Here is a 13,452-nt window from a genome sequence, read left to right as displayed (position 1 = left end):
AATCAAATCTAACTCTGATTACATCAGAGAAGGCCAGGTACCCTACACCAGGCCTGGCCAACCTGTGGCTCTCCAGATGTTGTGAAACTACACATACCAGCATGCCCTGCCACAGTGTTATCATTCACTAACCGCAAAACTGTGGCAAAGCATGATGGGACTTGTAGTTTTACAACAGCTGGAGAGCCACAGGTTGGCCAGGCCTGCCCTACACCATAACAGGGGGTTTGAAATTTTGACTTGTCTACTTAAAGATCACCAAAATCTGATAACAAGGTCAATTACGTCCCTGGGTGGGATTGAACCACCAACCTTTTGGTTAATAACCATACACACTAACTGATTGCGCCACAGCGACACTTTGCAAAAGTACATACTGACAAAGGCTAATAAGCATTCATCTAGAACGTTTCCTAGAAACATTTTAAAAAGTCAATAATGTGGAGAGTTTTTGTAAGATGTTTCTTCCATCAACCAATGAAGAAACACATTGGTACTTTCCCATGATAAGTGAGTGCTTCAGGACCTCTTGCACTTACATGTGCAGCAGAGTACTGTAATGGAAGCATGCTGGGTCCATAACCCAGAGGTAGGCAGATTGAAACTATCCTCTGCTATATGCATTTTTTTTTTGTTAATTAAAGTAATCCAAAACTGGGATTGATATTTTTGCTCTTTTATTTTTACTTAAAGTACAATAACTTTTACCATTTTAATTTGTTTTAATAGTATATTGACAGTATTGTTTTCTTTCAAAAATCCAATTAATTTTCTTTACCCGATTATTAAAATGGTAATTGACAAAAACAAACTACATTGTCACCAGAAGAGCAATACAAAATGTACAAGTGATATATTAAAATCATCTTTCCAGCTTGAATTTCAATGATGCATTGGGGCAACGATTTTGTGAGAAACATCTTCACCCTTAAATAAAGATTTTCTTAATTCCTTACCTGTGTGCTAATTAGATATCACCTTGTTTTCACATTAAACAGACTTCCACATGCGAAAGCAGCAAGGATGCAGTGGCGTTAATGTTTCCTGGTGTCAACCTGTATTATTTCAGTAGACATTGAAATGAGGATGCATCTTGCTGCCTTTCCAATGAAGCAAGTTTAATTTAGTAATAGGTGAAAAACCATCCCTACAAAGGTGTTAATCAGAGACTTAGCTTTGTGGACACTTTTCAGAGAACAAATTTGTTAGCATAAAAATAAAGCCAGAAAATGAAGAGCTGTTTAATCACTCAATTGGATTTTTCTGCCAGCATATTTCTTTTTCTCTGCAACCCACTGCTAAATTGTGCTTCCTAGCTGTTTTTTTTTATAAAATCACTGATTCAAATCTAACTCTGATTACATCAGAGTAGGCCAGGTACCCTACACCATAAGAAGGGGGTTTGAAATTTTGACTTGTCTACTTAAAGATCACCAAAATCTGATAACAAGGTCAATTACATCCCTGGGTGGGATTGAACCACCAACCCTTTGATTAATAACCAAACACACTAACAGATTGCGCCACAGAGACACTTTACAAACGTACGTACTGACAAAGGCTAATAAGCATTCATCTAGAACGTTTCCTAGAAAAACTTTAAAAAGTCAATAATCTGGAGAGTTTTTGTAAGATGTTTCTTCCATCAACCAACGAAGAAACACATTGGTACTTTCCCATGATGAGTGAGTGCTTCAGGATCTCTTGCACTTACATGTGCAGCAGAGTACTGCAATGGAAAAATGCTGGGCCCATAACCCAGAGGTAGGCAGATTGAAACTATCCTCTGCTATATGCATTTTTTTTGTTAATTAAAGTAATCCAAAACTGGGATTGATATTTTTGCTCTTTTATTTTTACTTAAAGTACACTAACTTTTACCATTTTAATTTGTTTTAATAGTATATTGACAGTATTGTTTTCTTTCAAAAATCCACTTAATTTTCTTTACCCTATTATTAAAATGGTAATTGACACAAACAAACTACATTGTCACCAGAAGAGCAATACAAAATGTACAAGTGATATATTAAAATCATCTTTCCAGCTTGAATTTCAATGATGCATTGGGGCAACGATTTTGTGAGAAACACCTTCACCCTTAAATAAAGATTTTCTTAATTCCTTACCTGTGTGCTAATTAGATATCACCTTGTTTTCACATTAAACAGACTTCCACATGCGAAAGCAGCAAGGATGCAGTGGCGTTAATGTTTCCTGGTGTCAACCTGTATTATTTCAGTAGACATTGAAATGAGGATGCATCTTGCTGCCTTTCCAATGAAGCAAGTTTAATTTAGTAATAGGTGAAAAACCATCCCTACAAAGGTGTTAATCAGAGACTTGGCTTTGTGGACACTTTTCAGAGAACAAATTTGTTAGCATAAAAATAAAGCCAGAAAATGAAGAGCTGTTTAATCACTCAATTGGATTTTTTTGCCAGCATATTTCTTTTTCTCTGCAACCCACTGCTAAATTGTGCTTCCTAGCTGTTTTTATAAAATCACTGAATCAAATCTAACTCTGATTACATCAGAGAAGGCCAGGTACCCTACACCATAACAGGGGGTTTGAAATTTTGACTTGTCTACTTAAAGATCACCAAAATCTGATAACAAGGTCAATTACGTCCCTGGGTGGGATTGAACCACCAACCTTTTGGTTAATAACCATACACACTAACTGATTGCGCCACAGCGACACTTTGCAAAAGTACATACTGACAAAGGCTAATAAGCATTCATCTAGAACGTTTCCTAGAAACATTTTAAAAAGTCAATAATGTGGAGAGTTTTTGTAAGATGTTTCTTCCATCAACCAATGAAGAAACACATTGGTACTTTCCCATGATAAGTGAGTGCTTCAGGACCTCTTGCACTTACATGTGCAGCAGAGTACTGTAATGGAAGCATGCTGGGTCCATAACCCAGAGGTAGGCAGATTGAAACTATCCTCTGCTATATGCATTTTTTTTTTGTTAATTAAAGTAATCCAAAACTGGGATTGATATTTTTGCTCTTTTATTTTTACTTAAAGTACAATAACTTTTACCATTTTAATTTGTTTTAATAGTATATTGACAGTATTGTTTTCTTTCAAAAATCCAATTAATTTTCTTTACCCGATTATTAAAATGGTAATTGACAAAAACAAACTACATTGTCACCAGAAGAGCAATACAAAATGTACAAGTGATATATTAAAATCATCTTTCCAGCTTGAATTTCAATGATGCATTGGGGCAACGATTTTGTGAGAAACATCTTCACCCTTAAATAAAGATTTTCTTAATTCCTTACCTGTGTGCTAATTAGATATCACCTTGTTTTCACATTAAACAGACTTCCACATGCGAAAGCAGCAAGGATGCAGTGGCGTTAATGTTTCCTGGTGTCAACCTGTATTATTTCAGTAGACATTGAAATGAGGATGCATCTTGCTGCCTTTCCAATGAAGCAAGTTTAATTTAGTAATAGGTGAAAAACCATCCCTACAAAGGTGTTAATCAGAGACTTAGCTTTGTGGACACTTTTCAGAGAACAAATTTGTTAGCATAAAAATAAAGCCAGAAAATGAAGAGCTGTTTAATCACTCAATTGGATTTTTCTGCCAGCATATTTCTTTTTCTCTGCAACCCACTGCTAAATTGTGCTTCCTAGCTGTTTTTTTTTATAAAATCACTGATTCAAATCTAACTCTGATTACATCAGAGTAGGCCAGGTACCCTACACCATAAGAAGGGGGTTTGAAATTTTGACTTGTCTACTTAAAGATCACCAAAATCTGATAACAAGGTCAATTACATCCCTGGGTGGGATTGAACCACCAACCCTTTGATTAATAACCAAACACACTAACAGATTGCGCCACAGAGACACTTTACAAACGTACGTACTGACAAAGGCTAATAAGCATTCATCTAGAACGTTTCCTAGAAAAACTTTAAAAAGTCAATAATCTGGAGAGTTTTTGTAAGATGTTTCTTCCATCAACCAACGAAGAAACACATTGGTACTTTCCCATGATGAGTGAGTGCTTCAGGATCTCTTGCACTTACATGTGCAGCAGAGTACTGCAATGGAAAAATGCTGGGCCCATAACCCAGAGGTAGGCAGATTGAAACTATCCTCTGCTATATGCATTTTTTTTGTTAATTAAAGTAATCCAAAACTGGGATTGATATTTTTGCTCTTTTATTTTTACTTAAAGTACACTAACTTTTACCATTTTAATTTGTTTTAATAGTATATTGACAGTATTGTTTTCTTTCAAAAATCCACTTAATTTTCTTTACCCTATTATTAAAATGGTAATTGACAAAAACAAACTACATTGTCACCAGAAGAGCAATACAAAATGTACAAGTGATATATTAAAATCATCTTTCCAGCTTGAATTTCAATGATGCATTGGGGCAACGATTTTGTGAGAAACACCTTCACCCTTAAATAAAGATTTTCTTAATTCCTTACCTGTGTGCTAATTAGATATCACCTTGTTTTCACATTAAACAGACTTCCACATGCGAAAGCAGCAAGGATGCAGTGGCGTTAATGTTTCCTGGTGTCAACCTGTATTATTTCAGTAGACATTGAAATGAGGATGCATCTTGCTGCCTTTCCAATGAAGCAAGTTTAATTTAGTAATAGGTGAAAAACCATCCCTACAAAGGTGTTAATCAGAGACTTGGCTTTGTGGACACTTTTCAGAGAACAAATTTGTTAGCATAAAAATAAAGCCAGAAAATGAAGAGCTGTTTAATCACTCAATTGGATTTTTTTGCCAGCATATTTCTTTTTCTCTGCAACCCACTGCTAAATTGTGCTTCCTAGCTGTTTTTATAAAATCACTGAATCAAATCTAACTCTGATTACATCAGAGAAGGCCAGGTACCCTACACCATAACAGGGGGTTTGAAATTTTGACTTGTCTACTTAAATATCACCAAAATCTGATAACAAGGTCAATTACGTCCCTTAGTGGGATTGAACCACCAACCTTTTGATTAATAACCATACACACTGAGGCAGCACAAGGGAACTCTCGAAAGAAGAACAAGGCTAGAGGAAGAACTGAAACAAAGAAATCTGACTTTTACTAGAGCTGACCAGAGGAAAGCACAAACACAGTCCCCCACTACCACAAATAATGCAGTTGAGTTTCCCACATTTGGGGAAATCACATGGGTCAGCATACCCAGAATGCAATGAATGAACCTCACCCTGGGAGAACAATCTTCAAGACCATGGTCTCTCCTATGCAAAATAAGTATGATTTGGGATAGGGCTGGGGAGGGCCGCTGCTCAGGCACATCTCTGTCAAGTAAAGGAGATTCAACTGAGGCAGCACAAGGGAACTCTCATCTGGGGACAACAACTGCAGGGAGAACACATATTTTCAGATGAACATGGGAGGGCAGAAGGCTGCCTAATACTGAAGCACCCCCAAACAACAAACCAAATGCAACAACTAGTGCAAGCATTCCTGGGGGAAGGCCTGCAGCAGATGGATTTGCATATGGTGATGCCATCCAAGCAGTGGGTCAAAGTTGGCTTCAACCCTCGTCTGCATATGAAAAGAGAAAAGGGGCGTGCAGGGCATGGCGGCCTTTTGCGGCGCTTGGATGACCCCTAGTTCGCATTACACACCTCCACCCTCCTTCGGTGTGGGGCTCATGTTGGCTATGCCCCAGCCCCTGAAGCATTCAAGCTGATTTCTTGCAGCAGCTGGGCACTGTAACTGCTCCAGAGCTGCTCTGTAAGGCAAGTAAAAGGGTGTGGGCACTGCAGCACTACCTGTAGTTTGCATTGTGCGTTGGAAGGCACGAAGTAAGCAGACGGGAGAAGTCAGGATAGTGCGCAAGGGCATAGAAGGGAGCGGCTCAAGAAAAGAGAAGTGGAAACAGACAGCAAACTAGGCTGGAGAGAGACCTGAGACAAAGAGATCTGAATTATACGAGAGCCGACCAAGGGAAACACAAATTATGCAGTCAAGTTTCCCACATTTGGGGAAATCACAGGGGCAGCACAACTAGAGTGCAATGGGTGAGCCTTGCCCTGGGAGAAGCACCTTCATGATCATAGTATCTCACCTGGCAGGTAAGTAGGAGTTGGGCTAGAGCTGGGGAGGGTCGCTGCTCGGACACCCCCCTGTCAAGTGAAAGAGATCCAACTGAGGCAGCACAAGGGAACTCTCGAAAGAAGAACAAGGCTAGAGGAAGATCTGAGATAAAGAAATCTGATTTTTACCAGAGCTGACCAGAGGAAAGCACAAACACAGTCCCCCACTACCACAAATAATGCAGTCGAGTTTCCCACATTTGGGGAAATCACAGGGGTCAGCATACCCAGAATGCAATGAATGAACCTCACCCTGGGAGAACAATCTTCATGACCATGGTATCGCCTATGCAAAATAAGTATGATTTGGGATAGGGCTGGGGAGGGCCGCTGCTCAGGCACATCTCTGTCAAGTAAAGGAGATTCAACTGAGGCAGCACAAGGGAACTCTCATCTGGGGACAACAACTGCAGGGAGAACACATATTTTCAGATGAACATGGGAGGGCAGAAGGCTGCCTAATACTGAAGCACCCCCAAACAACAAACCAAATGCAACAACTAGTGCAAGCATTCCTGGGGGAAGGCCTGCAGCAGATGGATTTGCATATGGTGATGTCATCCAAACAGTGGGTCAAAGTTGGCTTCAACCCTCGTCTGCATATGAAAAGAGACAAGGGGCGTGCAGGGCATGGCGGCCTTTTGCGGCGCTTGGATGACCCCTAGTTCGCATTACACACCTCCACCCTCCTTCGGTGTGGGGCTCATGTTGGCTATTCCCCAGCCCCTGAAGCATTCAAGCTGATTTCTTGCAGCAGCTGGGCACTGTAACTGCTCCAGAGACGCTCTGTAAGGCAAGTAAAAGGGTGTGGGTCCTGCAGCACTACCTGTAGTTTGCATTGTGCGTTGGAAGGCACGAAGTAAGCAGACGGGAGAAGTCAGGATAGTGCGCAAGGGCATAGAAGGGAGCGGCTCAAGAAAAGAGAAGTAGAAACAGACAGCAAACTAGGCTGGAGAGAGACCTGAGACAAAGAGATCTGAATTATACGAGAGCCGACCAGGGGAAACACAAATTATGCAGTCAAGTTTCCCACATTTGGGGAAATCGCAGAAGCAGCACACCCAGAGTGCAATGGGTGAGCCTTGCCCTGGGAGAAGCACCTTCATGATCATAGTATCTCACCTGGCAGGTAAGTAGGAGTTGGGCTAGAGCTGGGGAGGGTCGCTGCTCGAGCATCCCCCTGTCAAGTAAAGGAGATTCAACTGAGGCAGCACAAGGGAACTCTCATCTGGGGACAACAACTGCAGGGAGAACACATATTTTCAGATAAAAATCTTGGTCATGCTCTGGTTTCTCTTCAGAACGAACAAATCTTTCGCCTTTTACTAAAGATTTCCGTGGAGAGGAGCAAAACCGAGTTTTATCTCAATTTTTGCATGCCCCATCTTTTTGGGGTTTCTTTTATCGGTTTAAAGATAGAATGAGTGTGCTTTAATGTAAGCTCATTTGCATAGAAATGACAGTAAATGTTTGTTTCTTTTCAAACAGAACTTTCTTGACCATGCTACTTGCTTGAAAGATCTGGGAGCACATGGAATACAGTACAAACCATGCTTATAGCAAGGAGAAGACAGGTGAGAAATCTGCTTTCTTTCAAATTGGGCGCTCACTTTGATCTGAATAAGGACTGCTGGCACGGCACTCAGGCGACAGGTGGAATCTTGGTCATGCTCTGGTTTCTCTTCAGAACGAACAAATCTTTCGCCTTTTACTAAAGATTTCCGTGGAGAGGAGCAAAACTGAGTTTTATCTCAATTTTTGCATGCCCCATATTATTGGGGTTTCTTTTATCGGATTAAAGACAGAACGAGTGTGCTTTCTTGTTAGCTTTAATGTAAGTTTATTTGCATAACAATGACAATAAATGTCTGTTTCTTTTCAAGCAGAACTTTCTTGACCATACTAATTGCTTGAAAGATCTGGGAGCACATGGAAAAGAGTACAAACCATGCTTATAGCAAGGGGAAGCCTGGTGAGAAATCTGCTTTCTTTCTTTCAAATTGGGTGCTCACTTTGAGCTGAATGAGGACTGCTGGCACGGCACTCAGGCGACAGGTGGAATCTTGGTCATGCTCTGGTTTCTCTTCAGAACGAACAAATCTTTCGCCTTTTACTAAAGATTTCCATGGAGAGGAGCAAAACTGAGTTTTATCTCAATTTTTGCATGCCCCGTCTTATTGGGGTTTCTTTTATCAGTTTAAAGATAGAACGAGTGTGCTTTAATGTAAGCTCATTTGCATAGAAATGACAGTAAATGTTTGTTTCTTTTCAAACAGAACTTTCTTGACTATACTAATTGCTTGAAAGATCTGGGAGCACATGGAAAAGAGTACAAACCATGTTTATAGCAAGGGGAAGCCTGGTGAGAAATCTGCTTTCTTTCTTTCAAATTGGGTGCTCACTTTGAGCTGAATGAGGACTGCTGGCATGGCACTCAGGCGACAGGTAGAATCTTGGTCATGCTGTGGTTTCTCTTCAGAACGAACAAATCTTTCGCCTTTTACTAAAGATTTCCGTGGAGAGGAGCAAAACTGAGTTTTATCTCAATTTTTGCATGCCCCATCTTATTGGGGTTTTATTTTATTGGTTTAAAGATAGAACGAGTGTGCTTTAATGTAAGCTCATTTGCATAGAAATGACAGTAAATGTTTGTTTCTTTTCAAACAGAACTTTCTTGACCACACTAATTGTTTGAAAGATCTGGGAGCACATGGAAAAGAGTACAAACCATGTTTATAGCAAGGGGAAGCCTGGTGAGAAATCTGCTTTCTTTCATTCAAATTGGGTGCTCACTTTGAGCTGAATGAGAACTGCTGGCATGGCACTCAGGCGACAGGTGGAATCTTGGTCATGCTCTGGTTTCTCTGCAGAACTAACAAATATTTCGCCTTTTATTAAAGATTTCCGTGGAGAGGAGCAAAACTGAGTTTTATCTCAATTTTTGCATGCCCCATATTATTGGGGTTTCTTTTATCAGTTTAAAGACAGAACGAGTGTGCTTTCTTGTTAGCTTTAATGTAAGTTTATTTGCATAACAATGACAGTAAATGTTTGTTTCTTTTCAAACAGAACTTTCTTGACCATGCTACTTGCTTGAAAGATCTGGGAGCACATGGAAAACAGTACAAACCATGCAGTATCACAAGAGCCTTTATTTGATCTTTCATGAAGATAGAGCAGAATTGAGGACACGTCAACAATTTCTGCCGAAGGTGGTTCATCTTTCCACATGGTGCCTTTGGCCACTGACACCTTCGTTGAGTCAAAGTCTCTGGCTGTGGTCAGAACTTTGAAAATTTATGTCACCAGAACGGTTCAGATTAGGAAAACAGAGGCTCTGTTTGTCCTGTATGCTCCCAACATGATTGGGTGTCCTGCTTCCATGCAGACCATTATGCGCTGGATCTGTGGTAAGATTCAGCATGCTCATTCCACGGCAGGATTGCCGTTACTGAATTAGGTGAAGACCCATTCTACTAGAAAGGTGGGTTCATCCTGGGCAGCTGGTCGGGGAGTCTCGGCATTGCAACTTTGCCGAGCAGCTATTTAGTAAACACTTTTGCTAAGTTTTACAAGTTTGATACCTTGGCTGATGATAACCTCAAGTTGGGTCATTCGGTGCTGCAGAGTCGTACGCACTCTCCCACCCGTTCAAGAGCTTTGGTATAACCCCATGGTTCTTAATGTGACCCCAGCATCCTCTAGGTCGTATGAGAAAATAGGATTTTAATACCTACCGGTAAATCCTTTTCTCTTAGTACGTAGAGGATGCTGGGCACCCGTCCCAGTCCATACTGTGTCTGCAGTTATTACTTGTGGTTATACACATGTTGTGTTACGGTTCTGGTCAGCTTTTTGCTGCAATTGTTCATGCCGTTGGCTTGTGTTCTGTTGAATGCCACGTTCTGCGGCATGCTTAAGGTGTGAGCTGGTAAGATGCTCACCTTAGTTTAACAATAAATCCTTTCCTCGAAATGTCCGTCTCCCTGGGCACAGTTCCTATAACTGGAGTCTGGAGGAGGGGCATAGAGGGAGGAGCCAGTTCACACCCTTTGAAAGTCTTAAAGTGCCCATGTCTCTTGCGGATCCCGTCTATACCCCATGGTTCTTAATGTGACCCCAGCATCCTCTACGGACTAAGAGAAAAGGATGCCCTTGTGTACTATCCTGACTTCTCCTCCCGTCTGCTTACTTTGTGCCTTCCAACGCACAATGCGAACTACAGGTGGTGCTGCAGGGCCCACACCCTTTTACTTGCCTTACAGAGCAGCTCTGGAGCTGTTACAGTGCCCAGCTGCTGCAAGAAATCAGCATGAATGCTTCAGGGGATGGGGCATGGCCAACATGAGCCCCACACCAAAGGATGGTGGGGGTGTTTAATGCGAACTAGGGGTCATCCAAGCACTGCAAAAGGCCGCCATGCCCTGCATGCCCCTTTTCTCTTTTTATATGCAGATGAGGGTTCCAGCCAACTTTGGCCCACTGCTTGGATGACATCACCGTATGCAAATCCGTCTGCTGCAGACCTTCCCCCAGGAATGCTTGTACTAGTTGTTGGATATGGTTTGATATTTGATGGTGCTTCAGTATTAGGCAGCCTTCCGCCCTCCCATGTTCATCTGAAAAGATGTGGTCTCCCTGCAGTTGTTGTCCCCAGACGAGAGTTCCCTTGTGCTTCCTCAGTTGAATCTCCTTAACTTGACGGGGGAGGGGCTGCCCGAGCTGCCACCCTCCCCAGCCCTATCCCAACTCATACTTATTTTACATATTAGATCTCTTGATCATGAAGATTGTTCTCACAGGGTGAGGTTCATCCATTATATTTTAAAATAGGAAGGTACAAATTACATATTTGAATTGCATCTATGTGCTGGATTCAAATGTCCCCCCCCCCCTTCCTTTCTCAATTGTGCCCGTCAGCAGCTATTCTAAGGTTGCTGCCAATGGGTGTGACACATTAATTTCTTCTGTGGGGTACACTGGACTCCACAAGGATTCACATTGGGGTGTAGAGTAGGATCTTGATCTGAGGCACCAACCGGCTCAAAGCTTTTGACTGTTCCCAAGAAGCTCAGTGCATTCTCCTCTATAACCCCGCTTCCATGAACAGGGAGCTCAGTTTGTAGTTGGTGCCTTCAGTAGCAGGCCAATTAACAGGGGCCTGCCTCAGGCAGCCTATTCTTAGCTATTAATTTTGACAAGAAAAGAAGAACTTGTTTTATGAGAATCTACAAGGGCTGCAGCAGGCTAGGTCTAATAGACATCTTTACTGCAGCTTCATCACTCCCAGCGGCGCTGTATACTCCCGTGCCCTGGTTGCTGGGTCACTGCAGCGGAGGCTCCGGTTTCATCCTAAGGTCAGTCACACACACACCACCCTTCCGGATCACGAGGCCGCTGATGAAGGGGAGCGAGGCCGTAGGGGGTGGGCCGTGTGCACACTGCGGTGGACACTGATTACTGGGCAGCCGCTCCACTAGCCACCAGGTACAGTTAAGGAGCACAGGTCTGGGGTTTTTTCTCCTATATTAACCCAATTTTGTACTGCCCGCAGCGCATTGTGATAGGTAATAGGGCCTGATTCAGGTTGGATTGCAATCGCAATAAGCGATCCAACTGCAAAAATTGCTAAGAGCATACGCATGTGCCTGCATTTTCTGCGGCACCCCGCAGAGAATGTGATCGCCTCTGCCTGTCAATCGGGGCGGGGAAGGGGGGGAGAGGTGGGTCAGCAACACTCCATTTCCAAGTCAGGGATGGAGCGGTGCGGGGGCAAGGCTTCAAAATGGGGTCTGCAACGGAGGAGACACAGGGGGCGTGGTCACAGCGGCTGTATGACATCACATTCAGCCGCTGTGATCACAAAAATGGTGGCGGCTTCCTGCGCGCACATACAGTCTGCACCAGCAGGAGCCTACACCATTTTTTATGATCACGCTGAACTGCAGTGCGACTGCAATTACAGCATGGTCAAGAAGGGAGGCGTCATGCTGGGTGGCCATGCCCTGTCACTGTGCAGGAGCCAGCACCGCTCACACACTAGTCCCCGGGTGCAGCCCCCAACCCCCGGGACACCCGGAGCAACAAAATGTAGATTCAGGCCACCAGGCCACGCCCCTACCTATGAAACCATGCCTCCTTTTTACCATTGCGCTGCTTATCTGCGCGCACTGCATTACAATCTCCCTCGCCACCTCTCTGGGTGTCACCAGTGATAGTGACACCTCTGCCATGCTTGTAGCAGCTGGTCCTAAGATCTACGCCTCAAACCCTGAGTGTTTGCCCTTGTGACTTGTTGATCATCATAGCGAAGCAGATGCTTACAGAAAACTGCAGGGGCTTAGATTGAAAATAAAAAAATTGATGGGTATAAGGTAGAGAGGAGCGGGTTCGGTTCTCCGAGAACCGAATTCCCCACGAACTCCACATTGTTTACACTGGTCCGAGGCAGGCTCGGTTGTTCCCGCCTGACTCGGAAAACCTGAACAAGGGAAAATGTCATCATCCCGCTGTCGGATTCTCGCGAGATTCGGATTCCATATAAAGAGCTGCGCGTTGCTGCCATTTTTACTCGTGCATTGAAGAGAGAGCGGAGAGGACGTGGCTATGTTCTCTCAGTGGAAATCTCAATATCAGTGCTCAGTATCAGTGGTTACTTATTGCTGCTCAGTAATACTAGTAGTGTGTCTCTCCTGCTCAGTGTCAGTTCTCAGTAGTATCCTCATCAGTGCTCAGTATCACTGCTCATTGTCTTGTGCTGCATTGTGGTGCTCAGCATACTACAGTACATTACTAATAGTCCAGTGCTGCATCTTGCTGCTCAGTGTCAGTTCTAGTATCCTCATCAGTGCTCACTATCACTGCTCATTGCATTGTGGTGTTCTGTATACTACAATAACATAGTAATATAGTAACATAGTTTTTGAGGTTGAATAGAGGCAAATTGCCCATCGTGTTCAACCTGTTTTAAGTTGTGATGATTCTACATACTTGCTGAATAATGTTTTATGACTAGTTAGCTACTATAACTCATGTTACCCCCGGATTAACCATGTTGATATTTTAAGTATTATAACCTTGGATAGCTTTTTCATTCAGAAATGTATCCATTCCTTTTTTAAATCCAATTACAGAGTCCGCCATTACCACCTTCCCTGGCAGGGAATTCCACATCCTGATTGCCCTAACAGTGAAGAAACCTTTCCTCCATTGCGTTCTGAACTTTCCTCCAGTCGCAGCGAGTGACCACGTGTTCGTTTAATAAATAATTCCTCTGATAACTCTTTGTTATGTATCTTTACATATTTGAAGATATTAATAATATCTCCTCTTA

The 13,452-nt window shown here is 42.6% G+C and overlaps 9 non-coding genes across 9 annotated transcripts; 5 read left to right on the top strand and 4 right to left on the bottom strand.

Moving 5' to 3' along the window:
* Positions 1-5,108: 5,108 nt before the first annotated feature.
* On the bottom strand, positions 5,109-5,272 carry LOC135028872 (U1 spliceosomal RNA). Its single transcript, XR_010225098.1, has one exon. It is a non-coding gene; the product is annotated as a U1 spliceosomal RNA (small nuclear RNA).
* Positions 5,273-5,943: 671 nt separating this feature from the next.
* On the bottom strand, positions 5,944-6,106 carry LOC135029130 (U1 spliceosomal RNA). The gene has a single exon (XR_010225312.1). It is a non-coding gene; the product is annotated as a U1 spliceosomal RNA (small nuclear RNA).
* A 152-nt stretch (positions 6,107-6,258) lies between these two features.
* Positions 6,259-6,422, bottom strand: LOC135028857 (U1 spliceosomal RNA). The gene has a single exon (XR_010225084.1). It is a non-coding gene; the product is annotated as a U1 spliceosomal RNA (small nuclear RNA).
* Positions 6,423-7,093: 671 nt separating this feature from the next.
* On the bottom strand, positions 7,094-7,256 carry LOC135029033 (U1 spliceosomal RNA). Its single transcript, XR_010225248.1, has one exon. It is a non-coding gene; the product is annotated as a U1 spliceosomal RNA (small nuclear RNA).
* A 144-nt stretch (positions 7,257-7,400) lies between these two features.
* LOC135029157 (U5 spliceosomal RNA) lies at positions 7,401-7,516 on the top strand. The gene has a single exon (XR_010225331.1). It is a non-coding gene; the product is annotated as a U5 spliceosomal RNA (small nuclear RNA).
* Positions 7,517-7,786: 270 nt separating this feature from the next.
* Positions 7,787-7,902, top strand: LOC135029151 (U5 spliceosomal RNA). The gene has a single exon (XR_010225325.1). It is a non-coding gene; the product is annotated as a U5 spliceosomal RNA (small nuclear RNA).
* Positions 7,903-8,188: 286 nt separating this feature from the next.
* On the top strand, positions 8,189-8,304 carry LOC135029170 (U5 spliceosomal RNA). Its single transcript, XR_010225343.1, has one exon. It is a non-coding gene; the product is annotated as a U5 spliceosomal RNA (small nuclear RNA).
* Positions 8,305-8,578: 274 nt separating this feature from the next.
* Positions 8,579-8,694, top strand: LOC135029168 (U5 spliceosomal RNA). Its single transcript, XR_010225341.1, has one exon. It is a non-coding gene; the product is annotated as a U5 spliceosomal RNA (small nuclear RNA).
* Positions 8,695-8,969: 275 nt separating this feature from the next.
* LOC135029180 (U5 spliceosomal RNA) lies at positions 8,970-9,085 on the top strand. Its single transcript, XR_010225353.1, has one exon. It is a non-coding gene; the product is annotated as a U5 spliceosomal RNA (small nuclear RNA).
* Positions 9,086-13,452: the final 4,367 nt, after the last annotated feature.

Source organism: Pseudophryne corroboree, unplaced genomic scaffold (assembly GCF_028390025.1).
Source record: "Pseudophryne corroboree isolate aPseCor3 unplaced genomic scaffold, aPseCor3.hap2 scaffold_481, whole genome shotgun sequence".
NCBI lineage: Eukaryota > Metazoa > Chordata > Amphibia > Anura > Myobatrachidae > Pseudophryne > Pseudophryne corroboree.
Note: the sequence above shows the minus strand (reverse complement) of the source record. Positions and strands in the feature narration are given on the sequence as shown.